Raw genomic sequence first — 25,514 nt, 5'->3', positions numbered from 1 at the left:
CATTACTGTGTGTGCCTTCGCGACCCTAAAGGCTGACTCACCTTCCCTATTTGCAAACGGAACCCCAGATTGCAAACCCGTCGCCACCAGAAGCAGACGGTACAGCGCCCAGGACAGGACCTTCATCAGGTCCGAAGTCCAGCGACTGCTTCGGGAAGGCATCATCGAGGCCAGCAACAGCCCCTGGAGAGCCCAAGTGGTAGTTGTGAAAACTGGGGAGAAACACAGAAAAACATCAATAGGTACACGCAGCTCGACGCGTACCCCCTCCCACGCATACCTGATATGGTCAATCAGATTGCACAGTACCGGGTCTTCTCAACTGTCGACCTAAAATCCGCCTACCACCAGATCCCCATCCGTAAGGCGGACCACCCATACACTGCCTTCGATGCAGATGACCGCCTTTACCACTTTCTTAGGGTTCCCTTTGCCGTCACCAACGGGGGTCTCGGTTTTCCAACGTGAAATGGACCGAATGGTTGACCGGTACGGGCTGCGGGCCACTTTCCCGTATCTAGACAATGTCACCATCTGTGGCCACGATCAGCAGGACCATGACGCCAACCTTGCCAAATTTCTCCACACCGCCACTCTCCTCACCCTAACTCATAACAAGGTGTGTGTTCAGCACGAACCGCTTAGCCATCCTCAGCTATGTGATCCAGAATGGAGTTCTGGGGCCTGATCCCGACCGCATGCGCCCCCTCATGGAATTCCCCCTCCCCACTGCCCCAATGCCCTCAAACGTTGCCTGGGGTTCTTTTCTTACTACGCCCAGTGGGTCCCAAATTATGCGGACAAGGCCTGTCCACTCATTCAATCCACTCTTTTTTCCCCTAACGGCCAAGGCTCACCAGGCCTTCAACCGTATTAAAGCTGACATCGCCAAGGCCGCGATGCACGCAGTCGATGAGACGTTACCATTTCAAGTCGAGAGCGACGCATCAGACGTCGCTCTTGCCACCATCCTCAACCAGGCAGGCCCGTGGCATTTTTTTCACGAACCCTTCATGCCTCCGAAATTCGGCATTCCTCCGTCGAAAAAGAGGCCCAAGCCACCGTTGAAGCTGTGCGGCATTGGAGGCATTACCTGGCTGGCAGGAGATTCACTCTCCTCACTGACCAATGGTCGGTAGCCTTCATGTTTTAACAACACACAGCGAGGCAAGATCAGAACAATAAAATCTTGAGGTGGAGGATCGAGCTCTCCACCTACAACTACGAGATTTTGTATCTCAACAAGCCCCCCGATGCCCTATCCCAAGGTACATGTGCCAGCGCACAGGTGGACCGACTCCGGACTCTGCACGACAACCTTTGTCACCCGGGAGTCACACGTTTGTACCACTTCATCAAGGCCCGCAATCTGCCCTACTCCGTCGAGGAAGTCAGGGCAATCACCAGAGATTGCCAGGTCTGCGTGGAGTGAAAACCACACTTCTACCAGCCAGACCGTGCGTGCCTGGTGAAGGCCTCCCGCCCCTTTGAACACCTCAGCATGGACTTCAAAGGGGCCCTCCCCTCCACCGTATGTAACACGTACTTCCTCAGTGTGGTCGATGAATATTCCAGATTCCCTTTCGCCATCCCATGCCCCGACATGACGTCTGCCACCGTCATCAAAGCCCTTAACACCATCTTCACTCTGTTCAGCTTCCCCGCCTACGTCCACAGCGACAGTGGATCCTCATTCATTTTTTAAAAAATATATATATTTTATTCAACTTTTTCGGCCAATGAGGACTTCCGGTTGCGGTGAGGATGAGCAAGCCGCACGTTTCGGCGGCTCCAGCTCCGACGGACCTTCGGGCTCTTTTAAGAGCCCCAACGGGGATTTTTTCGGCCGAGTAACCCGGTGTGGGGTGTGTGGGAAGGGAGTCCCCCCCGAACGACGGAAGAAAAAACCGCCGGCGGCGGCTGCAGCCTGAAGAATCTTCGACTATAAGGTCAGAGGGAGAGGAAAACAAAATGGCGGCGGAGAAATCGCAGGTGACATGGGGGCCTGAGCAGGACGAGGTCGTGAGACGGTGCGTGGACCTGCTGAAGAAGGAGGTACTGACCCCGATGCTACAGGCAATTGAGGAGCTTAAGGAGACTTTAAAGACCCAGGAGACTGAGCTCCGCGTGATGGAGCAGAAGGTGTCAGGTATTGAGGACGAGGTCCTGGGCCTGGCGGTTCAGAGCTCAGACGCACGAGGCACTTCATAAAAAGTGTGCTGAAAGGATCGAGGCCCTTGAAAACGGAGCGCGAAGGAAGAACCTTAGGATACTAGGTCTCCCTGAGGGTGTGGAAGGAGTGGACTGTGGAGCGTACGCAAGTAAGATGCTGAGCTCACTGATGGGTGTTGAGGCCCCTGCGGGCCCCATGGAGGTGGAGTGGGCAGGTCGGATCCTGGCGAGAAGACCAAAAGCGGGAGAACCACTGAGGGCGATAATCGTACGATTCTACCGCCTTAAGGACAGAGAAGAGGTCCTGAGATGGGCTAAAATGGTGCGGAGTAGCAGATGGGAGAATGCGGTGGTACGGATATACCAGGATTGGAGTGCGGAGGTGGCGAGAAGGAGGGCGAGCTTCAACCGAGCCAAAGAGGTTTTGCACAAAAAGAAGGTGAAGTTTGGGATGCTGCAGCCGGCAAGACTATGGGTCACGTATCAGGAGAGACACTATTACTTTGAGACGGCGGAGGAAGCATGGACCTTTATTAAAGAAGAGAAACTGGACCGGAACTGAGGGACTGATGCTGCAGGGAATTGTTATTGTTATTGTTTTTGTTAATGTTATGGTGAAAGTTAATCGAGAAGTAAACAGGGAAGGGGGAGACACTGGGGAAATGTGGGTGCCGGTGAGGGGGGAAAGACGGGACATAGTCGAAGAATGGGGAAGGGGAGGGGGAGGGGAAAGGGAGCTGCGCCATAAGAGGCGGGTCAGGTAAAGGGATGTTCCCGCGCCAGAAAGAATAAGGCGGGAAAACAGGCGCAAGGCGGATGGGAGTTCCCTCACACCGGGGGGGTCGAGGAGTGAGCAGGAGTAGCCGGGGTCAGTTGAAGTCAGCTGACTTACGGAAGTGAGATGGGGGGAGCAATCAAGCTAGATAGGGATCTAGCGGGGGGGGGGACACACACGGACAACTGGGTTGCTGCTGCGGAAATCCAAAAGGGAATGGCTAAAGAGTGGGTGGTCGGGGACGGTGTGCGACTCTGGGGGAGCGAGCGCGGAGGCGGGATATGGGACTGGCCTAGAGAAGGTAATGGCTAGTCGACACGGGAGGGGGGCAGGTAGCCCCCTAGTGAGGCTGATCACATGGAACGTGAGAGGCCTGAGTGGACCGATAAAAAGGGCCCGAGCGCTCGCGCTTATGAAAGGACTCAGGGCAGACGTGGCTATGCTCCAAGAGACGCACCTAAAGGTGGCAGACCAAGTTAGGCTAAGGAAAGGATGGGTGGGACAGGTGTTCCACTCAGGACTGGACGCAAAGAACAGAGGGGTGGCCATTTTGGTGGGGAAACGGGTAGCATTTGAAGCAAAGAACATCGTAGCAGATAGCGGAGGTAGATATGTAATGGTGAGTGGTAGGCTGCAGGGAATGGAGGTCGTGTTGATTAATGTGTATGCCCCAAATTGGGACGATGCGGGATTCATGAGACGGATGCTGGGGCGTATACCGGACCTGGAGGCAGGAAATTTGATTTTAGGAGGGGACTTCAATACAGTGCTGGACCCGGGGCTAGATAGATCCAGCTCAAGGACCGGAAGAAGGCCGGCAGCGGCCAATGTACTTAAGGGGTTTATGGACCAAATGGGGGGAGTGGATCCATGGCGATTTCTTAGACCTAGGGCTAGGGAGTATTCCTTCTTCTCCCATGTCCATAAAGTGTACTCCCGGATAGATTTTTTTGTTTTAGGAAGGTCGTTGATCTCTAGGGTGGAAGAAGCTGAATACTCAGCCATAGCGGTTTCGGATCATGCCCCACATTGGGTGGACCTGGAAGTAGGAGAGGACAGGGAGCAGAGAACACTCTGGCGATTAGATGTGGGACTGATGGCGGATGAGGGAGTGTGTGCAAGAGTGAGGGCGTGTATTGAGAGATACCTGGAGGTCAATGACGACGGCGAGGTCCCTGTGGGAGGGGTCTGGGAAGCACTAAAAGCGGTGGTCAGAGGAGAGCTGATCTCTATTGGGGCCCACAAAAGGAAAACAGAGGCCAAGGAAAGGGATAGATTACTGGGGGAAATTTTAAGGGTGGACAGGGAATTTGCAGAGACCCCGGAGGAGGAGCTGTACAGGGAGAGGAGACGACTTCAGACCGAGTTTGACCTTCTGACCACCAGAAAGGCGGAGGTACTGTGGAGGAAGGCACAGGGGAGGAGGTACGAATATGGGGAAAAGGCTAGTCGCCTGTTGGCGCACCAACTGCGAAAGAAGGCAGCAGCGAGGGAGATAGGAGGAATTAGGGATGAAAGGGGAGACACTGTGCGAAGGCCAGGAAAGATAAATGAGGTGTTTAAGACCTTTTATGAGGAACTGTATAGGTCTCAACCCCCAGAGGGAGAGGAGGGAATGCGGCAGTTCCTAGACCAATTGAGGTTCCCGAAAGTGGAGGAGCAGGAGGTGGCAGGCCTGGGGGCGCCGATTGAGGTGGACGAGGTTATTAAGGGACTGGGAAGCATGCAAGCAGGGAAGGCCCCGGGGCCGGACGGGTTCCCGGTGGAATTCTACAGAAAATATGTGGACTTGTTGGCCCCGATGTTGGCAAGGACGTTCAATGAGGCCAGGGAAGGGGGGACTCTACCCCCGACGATGTTGGAGGCGACGATATCGCTAATTTTGAAGAGAGACAAAGATCCGTTGCAGTGCGGGTCCTATAGACCTATTTCACGATTGAACGTGGACGCCAAGTTGCTGGCAAAGGTACTGGCATCGAGGATAGAGGACTGTGTACCGGGGGTGGTGCACGAAGACCAGACAGGGTTCGTAAAAGGGAGACAACTGAATGTTAACGTGCGACGACTATTAGGGGTGATAATAATGCCCCCAGTGGAGGGGGAGGCAGAGATAGTGGCGGCAATGGACGCAGAGAAGGCATTTGATAGGGTGGAGTGGGAGTATTTATGGGAAGTGTTCAGGAGGTTTGGGTTTGGGAACGGGTTTATTCGCTGGGTTAGACTTCTTTATGGGGCACCAACGGCAAGCGTAGTTACAGGTCGACATAGATCGGCGTATTTCCGATTATATAGGGGAACAAGACAGGGATGCCCGCTGTCTCCATTGTTGTTTGCGTTGGCAATTGAACCTCTGGCCATGGCGTTGAGAGACTCCAGGAAATGGAGAGGGGTGATTAGAGGGGGAGAAGAACATCGAGTCTCGTTATACGCGGATGACCTATTGTTATACGTGTCGGACCCAGCGGGGGGGATGATAGAGGTTATGCGAATTTTGAGGAGGTTCGGGGAATTCTCGGGGTATAGGCTAAACATGGGGAAGAGTGAATTATTTGTGATACATCCAGGGGACCAGAGTAGAGAGATAGAAGGCTTACCGCTAAGGAAAGTGGAAAGAAACTTCCGATACCTGGGGATTCAGATCGCTAGGAGCTGGGGAACCTTGCACAGACTTAATTTGACACGACTGGTAGAACAAATGGAGGAGGACTTCAAGAGGTGGGACATGCAGCCTTTATCGCTGGCAGGCAGGGTGCAAGCAATTAAGATGATGGTCCTCCCGAGGTTCTTATTTGTATTTCAATGTCTCCCTATATTAATCACCAGGACCTTTTTTAATAAAATAGATAGGAGCATCACGAGCTTTGTGTGGGCAGGGAAAGTTCCGAGAGTAAGGAGGGGGTTCCTTCAGCGTAGTAGGGATAGAGGAGGATTGGCACTACCGAACTTGGGAGATTATTATTGGGCCGCCAATGTGGCAATGATACGTAGATGGATGATGGAGGGTGAGGGAGCGGCGTGGAAAAGACTGGAGAGAAAGTCCTGTAAAGGGACGAGTTTAGAGGCGCTGGTGACGGCACCGCTACCGCTCTCACCTAAAAAGTATACCACGAACCCGGTGATGGCGGCAACACTGAACATATGGGGACAGTGTAGGCGACAGAGAGGGGTGCAGGGAGCCCTGGTGGGGTCCCCTATCAGGAACAACCATAGGTTCGCCCCAGGAAGAATGGATGGAGGATTTCAGAGCTGGTACCAGTTGGGAATTAGGAAGGTGGGAAATTTATTTATAGATGGGACTTTTGCGAGCTTGGGAGCATTGGAGGAAAAGTATAAGTTACCCCGGGGAAATTTCTTGAGATATATGCAGGTGAGGGCGATTACTAGACAACAGGTGAGGGAATTTCCGTTGCTTCCGACACAGGGGATACAGGACAGGGTGCTTTCAGGGGTGTGGGTCGGAGAGGGCAAGGTGTCAGAGATTTACAGAGAGATGAGGGAAGAGGGGGAGGAGTCGGTGGGAGAACTAAAGGGAAAGTGGGAAGAAGAATTAGGGGAGGAGATAGAAGAGGGTCTGTGTGGTAGTATGTATTGGGGCTCATGTGGGACTGGAAGCCCTAATGTCATTGGCTGACAGATCCCGGGTCCTGGTTGGCCGTTGACCTCAAGCTCCGCCCTGAAGGCGGAGTATAAGAAGCCGGTGTCTTCCCCCGCAGGCCAGTTTACTATCGAGCTGCTGGGGAACAGACACGCTTAATAAAGCCTCATCGACTTCACTATATTCGTCCCATGGAGTCTTTGTGCGCTACAATTTATTAAGCGTGCCTAAAAAGGACTATGGAGCTCAGGATCATTCCAGAATGCCTGAGGATCAGCCCCCACGCAGTGAATGCGGCAGCAGCCTTCAAACACTGGCAGACTTGCTTCGAGGCCTACATCAGAACGACCACCGGCCGAGTCTCAGACGAACAAAAACTGCCGGTCCTGCACTCGAGGGTGAGCACGGAGATTTTCACCCTCATTGAAGAAACCGACGATTTCCAGACGGCGTTCACAGCACTCAGAAGTCTCTACGTTCGCCCAGTTAACCAAATCTACGCTCGCTACCAGCTCGCGACAAGACGGCAAGCTCCCGGAGAATCGATGGACGAGTTCTACGCCGCGCTGCTGATTTTGGGACGAGCCTGCAGCTGCCCGTCGGTGAATGCAAACGAACACACGGACATGTTAATGTGCGGCGCTTTTGTGGCAGGTATGCAATCCTCCCAAATCCGCCAAAGACTTCTAGAAAAAGAGTCGCTAGGACTCTCAGAGGCACGGGCCCTAGCAGCCTCCCTAGACGTGGCCGCGCGTAATACCCGCGCCTACGGCCCCGACCGCGCGGCAGACCATTGGGCCCCGTACGTACCCGTCGCGGCAAACCCCCTACCCACCCCCCCGGACACCCCACAGGCTTGCGCAGTCCAAACGCCGAGTCGCACCGGGGGCGCCCGCTGTTATTTCTGCGGCCAGGCGAAACACCCCCGACAGCGCTGTCCGGCCCGCGCAGCCATCTGCAAAAGCTGCGGGAAAAAGGGCTATTATGCGGTGGTGTGCCGATCCCACGAGGTCGCCGCCGTCCCGGGGCCACAGGGAGCCCTACAAGCAGTCTATGCGTCCCAACCCCCCCCAGCACGCCATGTGCGACCCGCAGGCGCAGCCGCTCTGGTTCCCGACCACCGCGGTCCCGGGAGAACTGGGAGCCCTGCACGCCGCCTACGCTCCCCAACTCCCCTCCCCGCAGCCCATGTACGACCCGCCGCCGGCCCCAGCGCTTTGGGTCCCGGCCAACACTCTCCACGGAGAGGAGGGGGTTTTTCGCGTCCCTAACGCCACCCTAACCCCCGTCCCGCGCCCCACGCCTGACCCGCCGGCGCCACCTACTTGGACCCCGACCACCGCTGTCCCCGGTGAGGGAGCTCCTCGCGCTCCTTGCGCTCGCGGCCCCACGCCTGACCCGCCAGCGCCGCCGACTTGGGCCCCGACCACCGCTGTCCCCGGTGAGGGAGCTCCGCGCGGTCCTAGCGCTCGCGGTCCTAGCGCTCGCGGTCCTAGCGCTCGCGGTGAGGGAGCTCCGGGCGGTCCTAGCGCTCGCGGTCCTAGCGCTCCCCAGACCCCCCAGCACACCATGTGCGACCCGCAGACGCCGCCATTTTGGGTCCCGACCACCACGAGGGGAGGAGGGGCGCCGTTGTGCGACCCGCAGACGCCGCCATTTTGGGTCCCGACCACCACGAGGGGAGGAGGGGCGCCGCCATCTTGGACCGCCCCCGACCTGTACGACGCATGGGGGCGGCCATTTTGTCCACCCCCGCCGCCATCTTGTGACCCCCCAGCCACGTGCGATGTATGGGGCGGCCATTTTGTCCATCCCCGACGCCATCTTGGACGGCAACAACGGACCCCACCCCACTACTACAACCACGGCTTGATTCGGTTACGCTCGATCAGGCTCGGCTCCGGACACTCCAGACGACGACGACAACGGTCCTAATTAACGGCCACGAGACGCCATGCCTAGTCGACTCCGGGAGCACGGAAAGCTTTATACACCCCGACACGGTAAGACGCTGTTCCTTGACCACCTATCCCAGCGCACAAAAGATTTGCCTAGCTGCAGGATCCCACTCCGTACAGATCCAGGGATTCTGCATAGTTACCCTAATGGTGCAGGGGAGGGAGTTCAAAAACTACAAACTTAACGTCCTTCCCCAACTCTGTGCCCCCACCTTGCTGGGATTAGATTTCCAATGTAATCTACAGAGCCTTACGTTTAAATTCGGCGGCCCCATACCCCCACTCACTATCTGCGGCCTCGCTACCCTCAAGGTGTAACCCCCGTCCTTGTTTGCGAACCTCACCCCGGATTGCAAAACCGTCGCCACTAGGAGCAGACGGTACAGCGCCCAGGACCGGACCTTCATTCGGTCCGAAGTCCAGCGGCTACTAAAGGAGGGCATAATCCAGGCCAGCAATAGTCCCTGGAGAGCGCAGGTGGTAGTAGTGAAGACAGGGGAGAAACAAAGGATGGTCATTGACTATAGCCAGACCATCAACAGGTACCCACAACTAGACGTGTACCCTCTCCCCCGCATATCCGACATGGTCAATCGGATTGCCCAGTATAAAGTCTTCTCCACCGTGGACCTCAAGTCCGCCTACCATCAGCTCCCCATCCGCCCAAGTGACCGCAAGTACACAGCCTTCGAGGCAGACGGGCGATTATACCATTTCCTACGGGTCCCTTTTGGCGTCACAAACGGGGTCTCGGTCTTCCAACGGGAGATGGACCGGATGGTTGATCAACATGGGTTACGGGCCACGTTCCCGTATCTCGACAATGTAACCATCTGCGGCCACGATCAGCAGGACCACGACGCCAACCTCCAAAAATTCCTCCAGACCGCCAAAGCCTTGAACCTCACGTACAACGAGGACAAGTGCGTTTTTAGCACCGACCGGCTAGCCATTCTGGGCTACATAGTACGCAATGGGATAATAGGCCCCGACCCCGAACGTATGCGCGCACTCATGGAATTTCCCCTCCCGCACTGCCCAAAAGCCCTGAAACGCTGCCTGAGGTTCTTTTCGTACTACGCCCAGTGGGTCCCCCGGTACGCAGACAAGGCCCGCCCCCTAATACAGACCACGACCTTCCCTCTGTCGACAGAGGCTTGCCAGGCCTTCAGCCGCATCAAAGCGGACATCGCAAAGGCCACGATGCGCGCCATCGACGAGTCCCTCCCCTTCCAGGTCGAGAGCGACGCCTCCGACGTAGCTCTAGCGGCCACCCTTAACCAAGCGGGCAGACCCGTGGCCTTTTTCTCCCGAACCCTCCACGCCTCAGAAATCCGCCACTCCTCAGTGGAAAAGGAAGCCCAAGCCATAGTGGAAGCTGTGCGACATTGGAGGCATTACCTGGCCGGCAGGAGATTCACTCTCCTCACTGACCAACGGTCGGTAGCTTTCATGTTCGATAATGCACAGCGGGGCAAAATTAAAAATGACAAGATCTTAAGGTGGAGGATCGAGCTCTCCACCTTCAACTATGAGATCTTGTACCGGCCCGGAAAGCTGAACGAGCCGTCCGATGCCCTATCCTGCGGCACATGTGCCAACGCACAAATTGACCGCCTCCAAACCCTCCACGAGGACCTCTGCCACCCGGGGGTCACTCGGTTTTACCACTTCATCAAGTCCCGCAATCTCACATACTCTTTAGAAGAGGTCCGTACAGTCACAAGGGACTGCCACATCTGCGCGGAATGCAAGCCGCATTTTTTCAGGCCAGATGGAGTGCACCTGATTAAGGCTTCCCGCCCCTTTGAACGCCTCAGTCTCGATTTCAAAGGGCCCCTCCCCTCCACCGACCGCAACGCATATTTTCTTAATGTAGTGGACGAATACTCCCGCTTCCCTTTTGCCATTCCCTGCTCCGACATGACCGCGGCCACAGTCATTAAAGCCCTGAACAGCATCTTCACACTGTTCGGTTACCCCGCATACGTCCACAGCGACAGGGGGTCCTCTTTCATGAGTGACGAGCTGCGCCAGTTCCTGCTCAGCAAGGGCATAGCCTCAAGCAGGACGACCAGCTACAACCCCCGGGGGAACGGGCAAGTAGAAAGGGAGAACGGCACGGTCTGGAAGGCCGTCCTACCGGCCCTACGGTCCAGGGATCTCCCAGTTTCACGGTGGCAGGAGGTCCTCCCGGACGCTCTCCATTCCATCCGGTCGTTATTATGTACAAGCACTAATCAAACGCCTCACGAGCATCTCCTTGTCTTCCCTAGGAGGTCCTCCTCTGGAACGTCGCTGCCGACCTGGCTGGCGGCCCCAGGACCCATCCTGCTCCGAAAGCACGTGCGGGCACATAAGGCGGACCCGTTGGTCGAAAGGGTTCACCTCCTCCACGCAAACCCCCAGTACGCCTACGTGGAGTACCCCGACGGCCGACAGGACACAGTCTCCCTGCGGGATCTGGCGCCCGCCGGCACCGCGCACACACCCCCGACACCATCAACCCAACCGCCCCCCTTCCTGCCACCGCCGCACCCCGCGACCGCCCCCTTCCCAGGAGGATCTGTCCCCCTCCCCTTTGCACCGATAGCTGAAACCGTACGGCTCCTGGAGGCGACAACACTGGTACAAGCACCACCGCCGGGGCCGAGGCGATCGACACGGACGACCAGACCACCCGACCGACTCGTTGCGTTGATGTAAAACAAAGATGGACTGTTCAAAGAACATTTTGTTTTTTTTCCTATACCCTCTGTAAATAGTTGCAACAGGACGAAACTGTCCAATACTGTACGACCATGTGAATGTTCTATCCTCCCAGGACCAGCCCTGTAAACCCTTACCACCATACGAAGCATCACCCCGCCGGGTTCATTTTTGACAAGGGGTGAATGTGGTAGTATGTATTGGGGGTCATGTGGGACTGGAAGCCCTAATGTCATTGGCTGACAGATCCCGGGTCCTGGTTGGCCGTTGACCTCAAGCTCCGCCCTGAAGGCGGAGTATAAGAAGCCGGTGTCTTCCCCCGCAGGCCAGTTTACTATCGAGCTGCTGGGGAACAGACACGCTTAATAAAGCCTCATCGACTTCACTATATTCGTCTCATGGAGTCTTTGTGCGCTACAGTCTGTGGGCTGATGCCCTAAGCAGGATAAACTCCTCTTCCTCATGCGCCAGGCTTAGCCTGATTCAATTTAAGGTGCTACATAGAGCACACATAACGGGGGCAAGATTGAGCAGGTTCTTTGGAGTGGAGAACAGCTGTGGGAGGTGTGGCGGGAGCCCGGCAAACCACGCACATATGTTTTGGGCGTGCCCGGCACTGGAAGGATATTGGAAGGGAGTGACGGTAGGGATCTCGTAGGTGGTGAATGCCCGGGTCAAACCAAGCTGGGGGTTAGCTCTATTTGGAGTTGCGGAAGAGCCGGGAGTGCAGGAGGCGAAAGAGGCCGATGTCGTGGCCTTTGCGTCTCTAGTAGCCCGGTGCAGGATCCTACTTATGTGGAAGGAGGCGAAACCCACCGGACTGGAGGCCTGGGTAAACGATATGGCGGGGTTTATTAAACTGGAGCAGATAAAGTTTGCCCTGAGAGGATCGGCTCAAGGGTTCACCAGGCGGTGGCAGCCATTTCTCGACTACCTAAGGGAACGTTAGAGGGAAGACAGATGACCAGCAGCAGCAACCCAGGGGGAAGGGGGGTGGAGGGGGGAGGGGGGGGTGGTGGGTTTAGTTTAATATAGGTCAATAGATAATGGGGTTTTGTTACTTGTGTATTGTTAAAAATTTCTATTTTGTTATCGTTCCGTTTGTTTTGTAAGAGGGAAAAATGTTGTTTAGAAAAAAATTTCAATAAAATATATTTTTTTCAAAAATCTTTTTCGGCCAACAAAATAGTACAAAGGTTTTTCCCCTTTTTTACAACAGCAAAACAATATAAATAACCGTGACCGTATTTTAACAAATAAATAAATAATATATAAACTAAATGGCAACTGCCATAACAAAAATAATAGCTCTCCCAAATAATAAAATCAGCAATTCAATATACATAACCAGGTACCAATATCTTTACAAAAACACCCCTGAGGACCCACCTGAGCCCCCCCCCCCTCCCTCCCCCCTGGGTTGCTGCTGTTACCTTCCCATTTCCTTTATCGTTCTGCGAGGTAGTTAATGAACGGTTGCCACCGCCTGGTGAACCCCTGAGCCGGACCCTTGGATCCTCATTCATGAGCGATGAGCTGCGTCAGTTCCTGCTCAACAAGGGTATCGCCTCGAGCAGGACGATCAGCTCTAACCCCCGGGGAAACGGACAGGTGGAGCGGGAGAATGGGACAGTCTGGAGGGCCGTCCCGCTGGCCCTACGGTCCAGAAATCTCCCGGCCTCTCGCTGGCAGGAGGTTCTCCCCGACGCACTGCACTCCGTTCGGTCGTTCCTATGCACTGCGACTAATGACACACCCCATGAACGCCTCTTTGCCTTCCCCAGGAAGTCCACTTCCGGGGTGTCGCTCCCGACTTGGCTCGCAGCTCCAGGACCTGTACTCAGTAAGCACATACGACTCCACAAGGGGGACCCGTTGGTTAAGAGGGTACAGCTACTCCACGCCAACCCACAGTATGCCTACGTAGCGTACCCCGACGGCTGCCAGGATAATGTCTACCTCAGTGACCTGGCACCAGCTGGTTCCACACACACACACACCCCTCCGGCCTGGCGCCACCCTCCCCTCCCCTGGCGCATCCAGCCACAACCCCCGTCCCAGGACAATCCGCCCTCCCTCTGCCCACACCCGAGGATGAAGAGGATTTCGGCACACTCCCGTAGTCACCGAAGATCAGACCGACACCGGAATCGCCGCCATCACTGCGGCACTCCCAACAGCAGATCAAGGCTCCCGACCGACTGAACCTGTAACTTGATCGGGACTCTTTAAAAAAAAACATCATCCTTCTGTTTCACTCTCCTCCACCCCCGCTGGACACAATTTTTTTTCTGTACTTTAAAACATCTACTTTTATATCGTTCTCCACCACCCCTGCCGGACTCAATTTTAACAGGGGGTGAACGTGGTAGTCACCACTGATGTATATATTAGGTGCTTTGTGGTAAGGCCCTGTACTACAGGTACAGGGGTAGTTCCCTGCCTGCTGGCTCCACCCAGTAGGCGGAGTATAAATATGTGTGCTCCTCGTACAGCAGACATTTCGCCAGCTGCTGTCGGAGGCCACACATCTTAGTGTAATAAAGCCTCGATTGCATCCAACTCTCGTCTTTGTGTAATTGATCGTGCATCAGGCTTCCAGCCCCCTCATCTTAAAAAACGGTAAGGAGCCCACAGAGTGTGGTTCTTACAGGCCCATTTTGCTGCTAAGTGTGGATGCCAAGGTGCTGGCTTTGCGTTTAGAGCCATGTGTTCCAGGTATAGTTGCTGAAGACCAGACAGGATTTGTGAAGGGTTGGCAACTGTTGACTAATATACGGCTGGTTCAGAACGTTGTCCTCTTTCCTTCTTTGGCCTCTGAGCCGGATGGTGATTATATCTATGGATGCAGAGAAAGCATTCGATAGGGTGTAGTGCAAGTACCTCATTAAGATGCTTGGGAGTTTTGGATTTCGGCAGATGTTCATTTCATGAGTGCGGCTTCTGTATAGGCCCCCCCCCCCATGCTAGCTTTCGCACTAATATGACAAGCTCAGGATACTTCCCACTGAACAGTGGTACAAGACAGGGGTGCCCATCGTCACTGCTCCTTTCTGCCCTGACAATAGAACCCCTGGCGATAACACAGTCTTCCGGGGGGTACGGAGGGGGATCAATCGGGGAGGAAGTATCTGTGTGCTGATAACTTTCCATCATATGTCATGACCTGTCTCATGCTACTCACTTCCTTCTCTCTTGCCTGTTCCAAAATTGATTCTCTCTCTCTGTCATGAGAGAAAGATTTGGAAAAGGGTTCTGAATGAATGTCCCTCACAGAAGAAAGATGGCTTATTCTTTTTTATTTTTGATAAATTTAGAGTACCCAATTATTTTTTTCCAATTAAGGGGCAATTTAGCGTGAATCCACCTCCCCTGCACATCTTTGGGTTGTGGGGGCGAAACCCACACAAAGACGGAGAGAATGTGCAACCTCCACACCGACAGGGACCAGAGCCGGGATCGTACCTGGGATCTCGGCGTCGTGAGGCAGCAGTGCACCACTGCACCACTGCGCTGCCATTGAAAGATGATTTCTTTACTGCAAGTGATGCCTTTGACTGTATATGTGAGTGGAACGAGGGCTGTATTTTGATCCGGTCTCCTCTATATGAAACTGCTGAGGAGCTTTTGCTCCATCTCGTGTTATAAGTTAAACCTGGGAAAGAGTGAATAATTTCTGGTTAATCCCCCAGGGAAGGGAGCCAATCTGGGTGTATTATCTTTCCGCCGGACCAACGGTAGCTTCCGGTATCTGGGTATCCAAATGGCACATGATTGGCCTAGGCGTCATAAGTGAAACTTTACAAGTCTGTTGGGTACTGTGGGATCCAATTTAAATGCGCTCGCTTGGGGACTTTGTTCCCTTTTGTGAGAATCACGCTCTTTATCTCGCAGTCTTTTTACTCAGGCAAACTGAAGAGATTTAAAACACCAGCTTTGAGTCATGTTTATGGTTTTCTAATTTCCCTCCTTTTCATGAATCTTGAGGGTTGAGCCTCCATCTGCGCATTCTGAGTTGAAATATTGCTCCAATTTTTCCTTCCTTCTTCCCTTAGCAAGCCATCCTGAATAAAACTTCCATCAAGGGACAATGACTATATGCTGTTCAAGCTAGAAGTTGTTTGGAAATATAAGAGATCATTAAGTACTCGATGTGTTTAACAGCTTTCCAAATAAAGGTCTGCAAGTTTTCAGTCTGACATCTGCAGAAAGTATTCTGTGTGAAGTTTGATCATGAAATCAAATTTAACAAACGTACATTACGACAGAACCTTTTTTCATCCATTCCATGTTGGGAGTTGTAATCTTGTTAGGTGATGTATTTTCCTGTTATTTATGGTTGCAAAATAACTTTTGCTGATCGCAGTTGTTTTGCTGCAGGGAAGTAGTAAGCAGAGGCCAAATATTCCCCACAGAGGAGGAGGGGAGTTAATGGCAGGGAGGCAGGCCCTCCAAATGGAGCTGATGTACCTCCTGAGAGCAGCAACGTTGGAGGCCAGACTGTGGATTTATCATTTTGCTTTATTTATGGTGGTTGATGGTTGTTGGGGAGGGGATGAAACTAGGCATATAGAAGAAAAAGAGAAAGTGTGTGTGAGAGCCTGAATTTTTCTCGAAGGGCTTGGCAGTACTGCAAGATTCAATATTTGTTGAATTTCTACATTGCAAACCAGGGTTCGTTTGGACTTGATACAGGATCTGTCTGACATGAAATTGTAAGCACGTTTCCCACTAGGTTGACAAAGTACTTTGGTGTTAAATGCTGTGCTCCTTCAGGTGAGGGATTTTACTGCTGTGGGTTGGAATACTTTACATTTGACATACCCATTATCAGCATTAAGCACTTCTTGGTGAGGTGCAATATTGTTAAATGCAGAGTAAAGTTTTGTCTACTCTGTTTCAGGACTGACATCGGAAGAGAATTTGTGACTCCACAATGGGAGATGCTTTGATTTTCCTTGCAGAAAATTTACAGACAACTGACAAAGCGTAATTCCTTTAGCCTGGACTGGATTTGATCTCGGTCCCACATGCAAGATCTATTTTTGACCCAACACACCATCCAGCCCTTCAGAAAAGGGAACTTTAAGAGTACTCTCTCCTATGTGCAGAATGAACACAATAACTGATACTTCTTGGTGATTAAGAGGCGAAAGTTTAATCTGGAGGGTCATGAGTAAGGTGATCAGCTGAATCTTTTCTCTTCCTCCAACAATACCTGAAACTCTGTTTGGAACAATGTCGGACTTTCTTGAGAAACGACCATCTTATCTTGCGTGTGTTTGTACCAATATGTTTGGCCCTTGAGTATTGTATTAATGACAGTAGCTGCTATTACTGAAAAGAAAAAGCTTGAAACAGCTTTGAAAGTGCAAATATACTGACTTTGAATATGGTTATTCCCCAATTTTGTTTCTCTGTGTGGCTTTTTTCATAACCTTTTCGATGGCTGCTTTCGCCATTTCCTGTGTAGCAGATTTCATGTCCTGTCTCATGCTGCTCACTTCCTTCTCTCTTGTCTGTTCCAAAATTGATTCCCTCTCTTGTCATGAGAGAACGTTCTGAACGAATGTCCCTTACAGAAGAAAGATGGCTTCTTAACTGCAAGTGGTGCCTTTGCCTGTCTGTGTGAGTGGAACGAGAGCTGTATTTTGATTCAAAATGTTGTTTGATGGGCACTAGTGTTAAGGTTAAGAAACTGCATGTAATCTGTTAATATTAGAACTGTGAAGTAAAAGTGTAAATATTGTTTTCCTTTCTTTTGTTTTAATAAAGTTTTTAATTAAATAACAAAGCCCTATTTCTTGTATTCTCATTCCCAGAACGAATCAATCTTTTAAAAAAACGTTACACATTTGGCTCTGCATCTTAGCCATTGTTGAGGGTTGACCAGGTGTCCGTAACAGTTGATTGTTGAATTTGTCATTGATTGTTGTGTCGAAGTGCAGATTTGAGATTACTGGGAAGTACTCTTCATGAATTGACATTGTCAACTGGCAATAGGAGAGCTTTACTTGCATTATGCCCATTGTTCCTGGCTCTGCAGTGGAAGAATGGTTGCTGAATTTGAATGTGACTGCCCCAAGATCCCTTTGTTCCTCCATGCATTTATTATCCAAGGAATATATCGCCTTTTTCCTCTTTCAACCTCACACTTAGCTACATTGAAATTAATTTGCTAATTACACTCCCACTCTGCAAGTTTATTAATATTGCGGATTTTGTTGCAGCCTGTCATGAGGGATCAAACCGAAGACCTTCCTGGTCTGATTGGTTCAGCTACTCACTGGCAAATTTTTTTTAAAACTGATGAAGGCGGAGGGAGACCTTGAACGATAAAACTCATTTATATTTTATGATTCCTAAACTGGTAATAAAATTACTCATCGGATTGTGTGTTCTCAATGCAGTGCTTCTGTTACTAACTGCAGCAATTTGCAGTTAGGTGCTGCTGTCAATGTGGCTGGAAGCCCATCTGGTTCAGCACTGACTGCATGTCATCAGGGAAATCAAGCCAAGCTCTCAGAAACACAGCACAATATAAACGAATTGGCCTTGTTGGCAAAAAGCAGAATTGTTCCTTTTAATTTTCAAGCTTAAAAATAAAGACTCAGGGACAGCACGGTGGAGCAGTGGTTAGCATTGATGTTTCACGGCGCTGAGGTCCCAGGTTCAATTCCGGCTCTGGGTCACTTGTCCCATGTGGAGTTTGCACATTCTCCCCGTGTTTGCGGGGGTTTTGCCCCCACAACCCAAAGATGTGCAGGTTAGGTGGATTGGCCACACTAAATTGCCCCTGAATTGGAAAAAAATGAATTGGTACTCTAAATTTATTTAAAAAAAATAAAGACTCAGTCACAATTTCTTCCTGTTCAATCTCTCTCCACTTATCTCTTCTATTACTCGTCAGCTTCACTTTGTTTTTTTACGTGCTCTTCCTTCCTCTTTGCTACATTCTCACTCTGTTGATATAGACTTACTGCATTGTTTTACTGTTTCTTTCACAGCCCTCAATACTGTGAACACCTCACTAACGCTAGTCTTTCTTTTACGCTAGAAGGCTGTGAAGGCTCAGACCATGAGTAACGATCAAGTCAGAGATGATAGATTTTTGAGCATCGATGAAATAGATGGGGATACGATGGGAGTTCAGCCATGATCTTGAATTGTGAAGCAGTGTTGAGGGAACAGTGCCGCTTCTTTTTCTTTTTTCATTGTTATGTTCCTACATTCTACGAGCTTTTAAAAGCCAAATTTGGTGTCGCCTAATCAGCGCTGCTTGATTAATCTCATCTTCTCCCCACCCAATCCAGCCTTGTTGGTGTTCTGCCCTGACGGCCTTTTTCCTTCATCTACCTTTCTCAGAGATAAGAAATAAATCAGTCTGGTGAAATTGCGAAGTAAAAATTTTGAACTGTGAACAAACAGAACAAAGCAGATGGTTTCTTGAAGTGAAATTTTCTTGTTGCTATGATCTAGTTGTTTTCACCGGTGCAATTATGTGGAAAAAAAATTACATCGTCAATTGACCTTTTAATTGAATGGATTTAAAACAAAATAAAACCCGAGTGGAAGCACAGCAACACTTCCACATCCACTCATGAATTCCAGCATTATTTGCGTCTTATGCTTTTGGCTTGGATTTCACACTCGATACAACACGACAATTATTTATTACTGTGTTGCAGTGAACTGAAAAAATGGAATGTCGTTTGGGAGAGAAGAGATGAAACTGGTCTCCTTCCAAATCCAAAACTTCAGTTTTTCTTGGGTTTCTTCCAGCAACCTTTAACCCTCATCTTCCTGACCCCCATCCAGATTTGGAAGCTGTCAGCCATTTTGTTTGTGCAGAAGAAGCAGGCAACTACATAATGAATGGCTTGAAATGTTCAATATTTCACAACCTTTGACCAGTCAAGATGAGGTGGAAACTGTTCTCCTCAACATGTGGGCCAAAGAAAACAACAAAAAAAAATTCCTTTTCGAACTGGATACTTGTTCCTATCTGCTTGGCAGGAGTTCAACTCTGTACTGTAGGAGAGCAGTAAGACAACTGAACCTCTTCAGCTTAGAGACAGTTCACAGCCAACATAAATACTAACAGTTTGGGAGAAATTTTTGAGGAGGGTAAATAATCAATGTGCCAATTAACGTTTAGAGTAAGAATACTAAATCACTCATTTGTTTTTGTAGAACAAAACTTTCTTCATGATGTAAATGTTTTGATAAACAAGGATATGCAAATTCTGGAAGCAAAAAAGTTTATTTTGTTTTTCTGAGGAAAATGGCTACATTGTGACTTTTAAAAATAAATGATGGTGGTTAGTGAATACTTTTGTAAATAATTGCACTTGAATCTATTTCACCCTTGCCCTGCAGCTTAGTTGAGCAAATTAACTGGGCTGAAAATGTGCTTCCTTTATCCAAGTCAAGTATCAAAGAAAGTGAGCTCAGGGCAAACGTGCAGTGGGATGTCACATATTGTCACTTGCTTCCACGACTGTTTAGGTCAGTGCAGACTCTAACTGAACTCCTCAGACATTTGGCATTTTAATCCTGAAAACTTCTTTGACTTCTGGTTACGTTTGATAAAATTATGACAGGTGAGATAATTCCAGTGAGTGCTGAGTCTTTTGATGTGAATAGTGTGCTCCACAGTTTGATTTCACAGATTGGAGCATCATTCTGTACTGTATTAACTGTATTGTACTGAATTAAATTCACATTTGCTCTGTGTTAAATAAATTCCTGATTGTCTCTTATTACTTTTCAGTTTCTGCACTCCTTTTTTCGGAATACTCTTCCACAGGCATGACATAGGACCATCACAGCCAAGGCTAAGGTTAGACATTATCAGCAGGAAAAGCATCATGATCTGATCAATGTCCAAATCTACTCGGAGTTCCTAGGTAGCGATCAAGAGGCGGGACGTTGCATGGTACTTGTCTCCTGTAGATTCTTGACTGTCTCTAAATTGCTGGCTAGCTTTCTATCATCGGGATTCAGAGCTCCCTTGTATCCTCTAAATGGTCCACCATCTCTCTAGCATAATGAATGCTCATGTCTTGTGCCCCCAAAATTACTAGCTGTCATATGTCCGATTATATGGTTGGCTGTCTGTATCTTAACTGTGTTCTGGTGTTCTTGTCTCTATTATTACGGCACTTGTGTCATAGAATAAAGGGAGATCACAAACTGAGAAATTGCTGATGCAAATGGAAAATTGTAAATCCGTGAGAGTTTGGAGACCCTACTGGACATGTTTTGGTCAGCACAGTGGGCCATGTTTTTCTTTTTGTTAGTAGTTCATGCTGATTGGAATCCCTAACTATAATAAGTATGATTAAATCTAATAAATCTCAGAATTAAATAGAATAAATCCCTAAATATAAATATATAAAAACTCAATGTCCGATGAAGCACATGCTGACCAAAATGTGCCAGGTTTGATGATTTGTGCAGGCTAACCTGGAAGTTGAGGATCTACTAGCCTTATTGCATTTGGGAAAAGGGGGAAAAAGATAAGACAATATTCCCATTCTTCCAGCCTTATCCAGTGACCCATGCTATGAGATATAAAAACAGAAAATACTGGACAATCTCAGCAGGTCTGACAGCATTTGTGGAGAGAGAAGGGAGCTAACGTTTCGAGGCTGGACGACTCTTTGTCAAAGTTGACTCTTCACCCTCTGCAGTATTCTGGCAAGTGTTAGTTGTATCAGTTCATTTTTCACGCAGCTAGTGATGGACAATAAATACAGCTGACAGACTGAATTTAAAAAAGACTCCCGTGTGGTACTGACCTGCAGAGGCCAGGAGGTCTCAGTGTGGAATGCTGGTCTGAGGTATCTGATTTTTAGTTGGAAAGATAATTAGTTGGAATGGCAACTGGGAAGGAGGAAAATTGACCAGGGCAGAATATTATGTTGATTGGTTGGATATGCGTCCGACCCGCAAACATGTGAAATCACACAAAAAGACATCAAGTGCACATCCTGCCATCATTGCACACCCACGCAATATTTCAGTCAGCGGGCATCCGCAAGACGGCAATTTAGCCCAATAGGCCAATCGAATGCAATTTTACATGGTTCGTCTGCTTTTACATTTGGCCGATTGGACTGGTGGTCATAGATTATCATAGAATTTACAGTGCAGAAGGAGGCCATTCGGCCCATCGAGTCTGCACCGGCTCTTGGAAAGAGCACCCGACCCAAGGTCCACACCTCCACCCTATCCCCATAACCCAGTAACCCCACCCAACATTAAGGGCAATTTTGGACACTAAGGGCAATTTATCATGGCCAATCCACCTAAGCTGCACATCTTTGGACTGTGGGAGGAAACCGGAGCACCCGGAGGAAACCCGCGCACACACGGGGAGGATGTGCAGACTCCGCACAGACAGTGACCCAAGCCGGAATCGAACCTAGGACCCTGGAGCTGTGAAGCAATTGTGCTATCCACCATGCTACCGTGCTGCCCACTTATGTCATTATGTTGTAACTTCAACCTTGATCCAAGGCGGGATGAAATGTTCGGGCTGAAATAAAATTTAAATGTGTGTCTGGGGACTGAGGTTTGTGTTTGAATGTGCTATCCAAACACTCTGCAATTTTTTTGTATAGATTTATTTTTCACTGGTCAGCAGTTCCCCAAGACAGCCCCATGGTGACTGCCCCCAATGGAGTGTAATAGAAGCACCAGCCTACTATCCCTTTTCCTGGCTCCTAAACTCTCTTGATCTCCATGGCAGCCTTTCGCAGAGCAAATTTTCCACTGACTGGGTGTTAATTGGCCAACCATAATGAAATTGTGCTCTGGGGCTGACCACAGTTTGAACACTTTTAATGCCTGTTTCCATGACCGCCGAGTGTGTGCACCCAATGGACAAAAAATTCAGGCCCTGAATTCCTGTTCTGATGAATACCCACTGAATCCTACTGTGAAAATACATGTGCGAATGTGGAGGTGTCTTCCAATTGTTGCATTGTGTTCCTTCTTGCACAGCCAGTCATTAGAATACTTGGTAATTTGGTTTTATCAAGTAAAGTAACCTGCAGTCTTGGATTTCTTCACTTAAACTGAGTTTAATATAGCTGACTTCATTGGTATCTTATTAAGTGAAAGCAGCTGTATGTTGAGGGCCAGACAAGTAGAGGATAGGGATTGCCGGTCATACTATCACTGTTGATGAAGCTTGCACATGAGGAGTAACCACTTGAACGAGGAACAATGGAACTGAATTCCAGCAGGAGTCAATTGTGCAGTGAAGAAAACTATAGTGGGGGGAAAAAAAAAATTGACTTGACTCCAGTGCTTCTTGCTATCTGATTCCAACCTCTGTTGTTGCTGGCAAGGCCACAGCAACATTAAGAAGGTTGCGTTGCAGCTTGGTTATAATATTTAGTGATACTTGCCACAATCTCCCTCCCCAGCATTAAGTCTAAACTGTTTGTGAAAAATCCAAGTGCAGTCCTACTGTACCACACACATGCACACACCTGCAAATGCTGAGCTTTGCTGACATCATTCTCTTGGAATTCAGCACTCCCGAGTGTCCTATATATATCCTGCAATGCCCACTCGCTTCCCGTGTGTGTTTAGTTTGTTAAGGCACTCACATTTCCTCTCTTGTAGTGGCTTATATTTCTGTTTTTCCTTAATTCTCTCTATTCTGAGTTATTAAATCACTTTTAATGCAGTAATTGAAAATCTGACTGATGTGAAGCAGAAACCATATATCATTGCATATGTGGGATATAAAACTGCCTCCAAGAAACACTGTTACTTCTTTCTTGCCAAAACTTTCTTTCCCTAGTTACTCTCAACCCTTTAAAAGACCATTTGAACATGCGCAAGTCCATCCAATATTTGAATACTGCTCCCATAGCTCTCTCCCAGGGCTTGAAACGGTACAGCAAAAACTTTGTCGACTGACTGCTGATCCAAGTCTGACCTCCAGATTCCAAACCTCATTTCCGCCTCTGCTCATTTTCCACCTGATCAACACTCGGTCATTGCTCCTATGAACCTCCCTCAGAACTAAGCTGGAAAATCACTTACAGTACTAGAAAATATGCTGAGGAGATTTACAATGCTACTTGTTTTTATTGATTCGTTCACAGTATGTGGGTATCACTAGCAAGGCCAGCATTTATTGCCCATTCCCAATTGCCCATGAGAAGGTGGTCTATTTGGTGCAAGTACACCCAAAGAGCTGTAAGGAAAAGATTTCAGGATTTTCACAAGAGAGTGAAAGAATGGCAATCAGGATGGTTTGTCGTTTGGAGAGAAACTTGTAGGTGGTGATGTTCTCATCAATCTGTGGCCCTTGTCCTTCACGCTGCTATAGATCATGGAAGGTGCTGTTGGGGGAGCCTTGGCAAGTTGCTGCAGTGCCATCTGATGTTGGTGCATACAGTTATCACTGTGCGTCACTGGTGGGGAAAGCGAATGTTTGTGGAAAGGGTACCAATTAAGCAGGCTGTTTTGTCCTAGATCCGAGTTTTGTTTTGTCCCCAGAGATCCGAGTCCTCACCCCTATGCGGTTTTTCACAGGTGAGGATTTTTCACAGAAGTGAGGATCAACTGCCTCCTTTCTCAAGTGAGTTGTTCATGTCAGATAAAATGAACCTTCTCTCTCACTGACCACATGTCCATTCTCTCCTAGGATCTCCATCTGGTTGGCTGGGCCATCCAGAGTCGTTTCACCCCTCCCGCCACCCAAAGGACAGCCTCAGAGCAGAGCTCCGAGGAGACCACCATTGAATCGTCACAGCTGTCCACCTTTCACCAGCGCAGAGACACATACCTCAGATTATCTCAGAGCTAATGCAGATGCGAGGACACGGCCGTGAGATTCAGGAGAGGATGTCAGCGATGTTCCAGTGAGTGCATAGCTGATTGGAGAAGTCCTAAAGGCTACAGGTACAGGAGATGATACCGGAAATGCATGGCACCCAAGGCCAACACTGCTAGGGTAGCAACCGCAGTTGAAAGCCTGCAGCACGAGGTCAGCCTCTTGAGTGGTGGTCTGTGGTCCAAGGCATGGCTGTGACAACCATGGCTGAGGGCCTTGGCATTATGTCCCAGTCGCTGATGCACTGGAGGCAATGGCCCAGTCACTGAGGAGCTTCGCTGAGGGCGTCGACACCATGGTGCAGACATCGGGGAGGCATCAGGACTGGCAGAGCCAGATGCTACAAAGGCCTCTGGAGCTCATGCCAGCTGCCTCTCCATTCCATGGGGACCCCCAGGGCCCCACGGGCAGCATCAGGGAGGAGGAAATGCTGGAGGCCAACCTGGGGCCAGCCAGCAAGGAGATGACAGCAGTCTTCAGAGGACATCCACAAGGGCATCAAAGGCCACAATGCATGAAAAGTAGCAGGCTGCCTCCACCTCTGATGTGCATCCTGGGGACACAGCTAGATGTAGCAGTAGACCACATGAAATCAAGTAGTTTGAGGATCACTGATTGGGCACTGTGAAGGGTATACTATCTGTAATCCAGCGAGGATGAAGACCTCCCTTGTCCTACAGGCATGTTGGACCCTCGCACCGCCTGTCCTTCCTCCAGCTACTGCAAAAAGATGTTTTTTCTGATCCGTTCCTCATCACCAGTTTTCTTTTTGTACTGTTGTATCTTTTGTATCTTTGTACCATAAAAGAAAATGATTTCAGATGCGTGCGAGTTGAATGCAATAATCAACAGAAGTATATTAGATGGATGTTTATCAATGTTGATGGACTAAGGGCAAAAGCCCACAATGTTGCCAAAGATGTCACAGCCTGTCAGGTGATACGGCTCTTAAAGAGACAATGCACACAACTGCAACAATCAACAGATAACACATCAGGCAGTCGAGCTCTTTCTTAGCTGGCACAGACACGATGGCTGAGCGTCATTCTCTTTTCGCAAACATTTGTACGATTTTTCCAACCTTGGTCCTCATTCTGGTGACCCAGTCTCCAATGCGAACATACTGTTTTCCGGAACTCAAAACTAGAATTCATTATTTCCTCCAGTGAACACTTTCTACTATAGCCATTTTAACAACGACGAATCACAACTTCAATATTATTCAAAAGAGAAATATATTGCCCAAGTTTTTCATCTTGTACTCATCAGGACAAATGCAAGAAAGCCAAATTTCAAATGATCACAGCCAAAGGAACATTCAGTTTCATTTAGTCATTCAATCGGCAGAGTACAGACTGTACTCAACCAGCCCATGTTTGCAAAACCCAAAACAAAAGTGTAATGAGACACGTTCACAGAATTCTTTCAAAATATGAAAGGTAT

At 49.7% G+C, this 25,514-nt stretch overlaps 1 long non-coding RNA gene across 2 annotated transcripts in view; it reads left to right on the top strand.

The window, feature by feature from the left end:
• Window positions 1–24,850, top strand: part of LOC140396738 (uncharacterized) — a 40,633-nt gene extending 15,783 nt beyond the window's left edge. Inside the window, exons 1-3 of one of the 2 annotated variants that reach the window (XR_011936609.1) lie at window positions 18,966–19,812; window positions 19,983–20,051; window positions 23,883–24,850. This is a non-coding gene — a long non-coding RNA (uncharacterized lncRNA). Of the gene's footprint in view, window positions 1–18,965; window positions 19,813–19,982; window positions 20,052–23,882 lie in introns of those variants that run through there. The other variant, XR_011936610.1, reaches the window with a different exon arrangement.
• Window positions 24,851–25,514: the final 664 nt, after the last annotated feature.

This window comes from Scyliorhinus torazame, chromosome 20 (assembly GCF_047496885.1).
Source record: "Scyliorhinus torazame isolate Kashiwa2021f chromosome 20, sScyTor2.1, whole genome shotgun sequence".
Lineage (NCBI taxonomy): Eukaryota > Metazoa > Chordata > Chondrichthyes > Carcharhiniformes > Scyliorhinidae > Scyliorhinus > Scyliorhinus torazame.
Note: the sequence above shows the minus strand (reverse complement) of the source record. Positions and strands in the feature narration are given on the sequence as shown.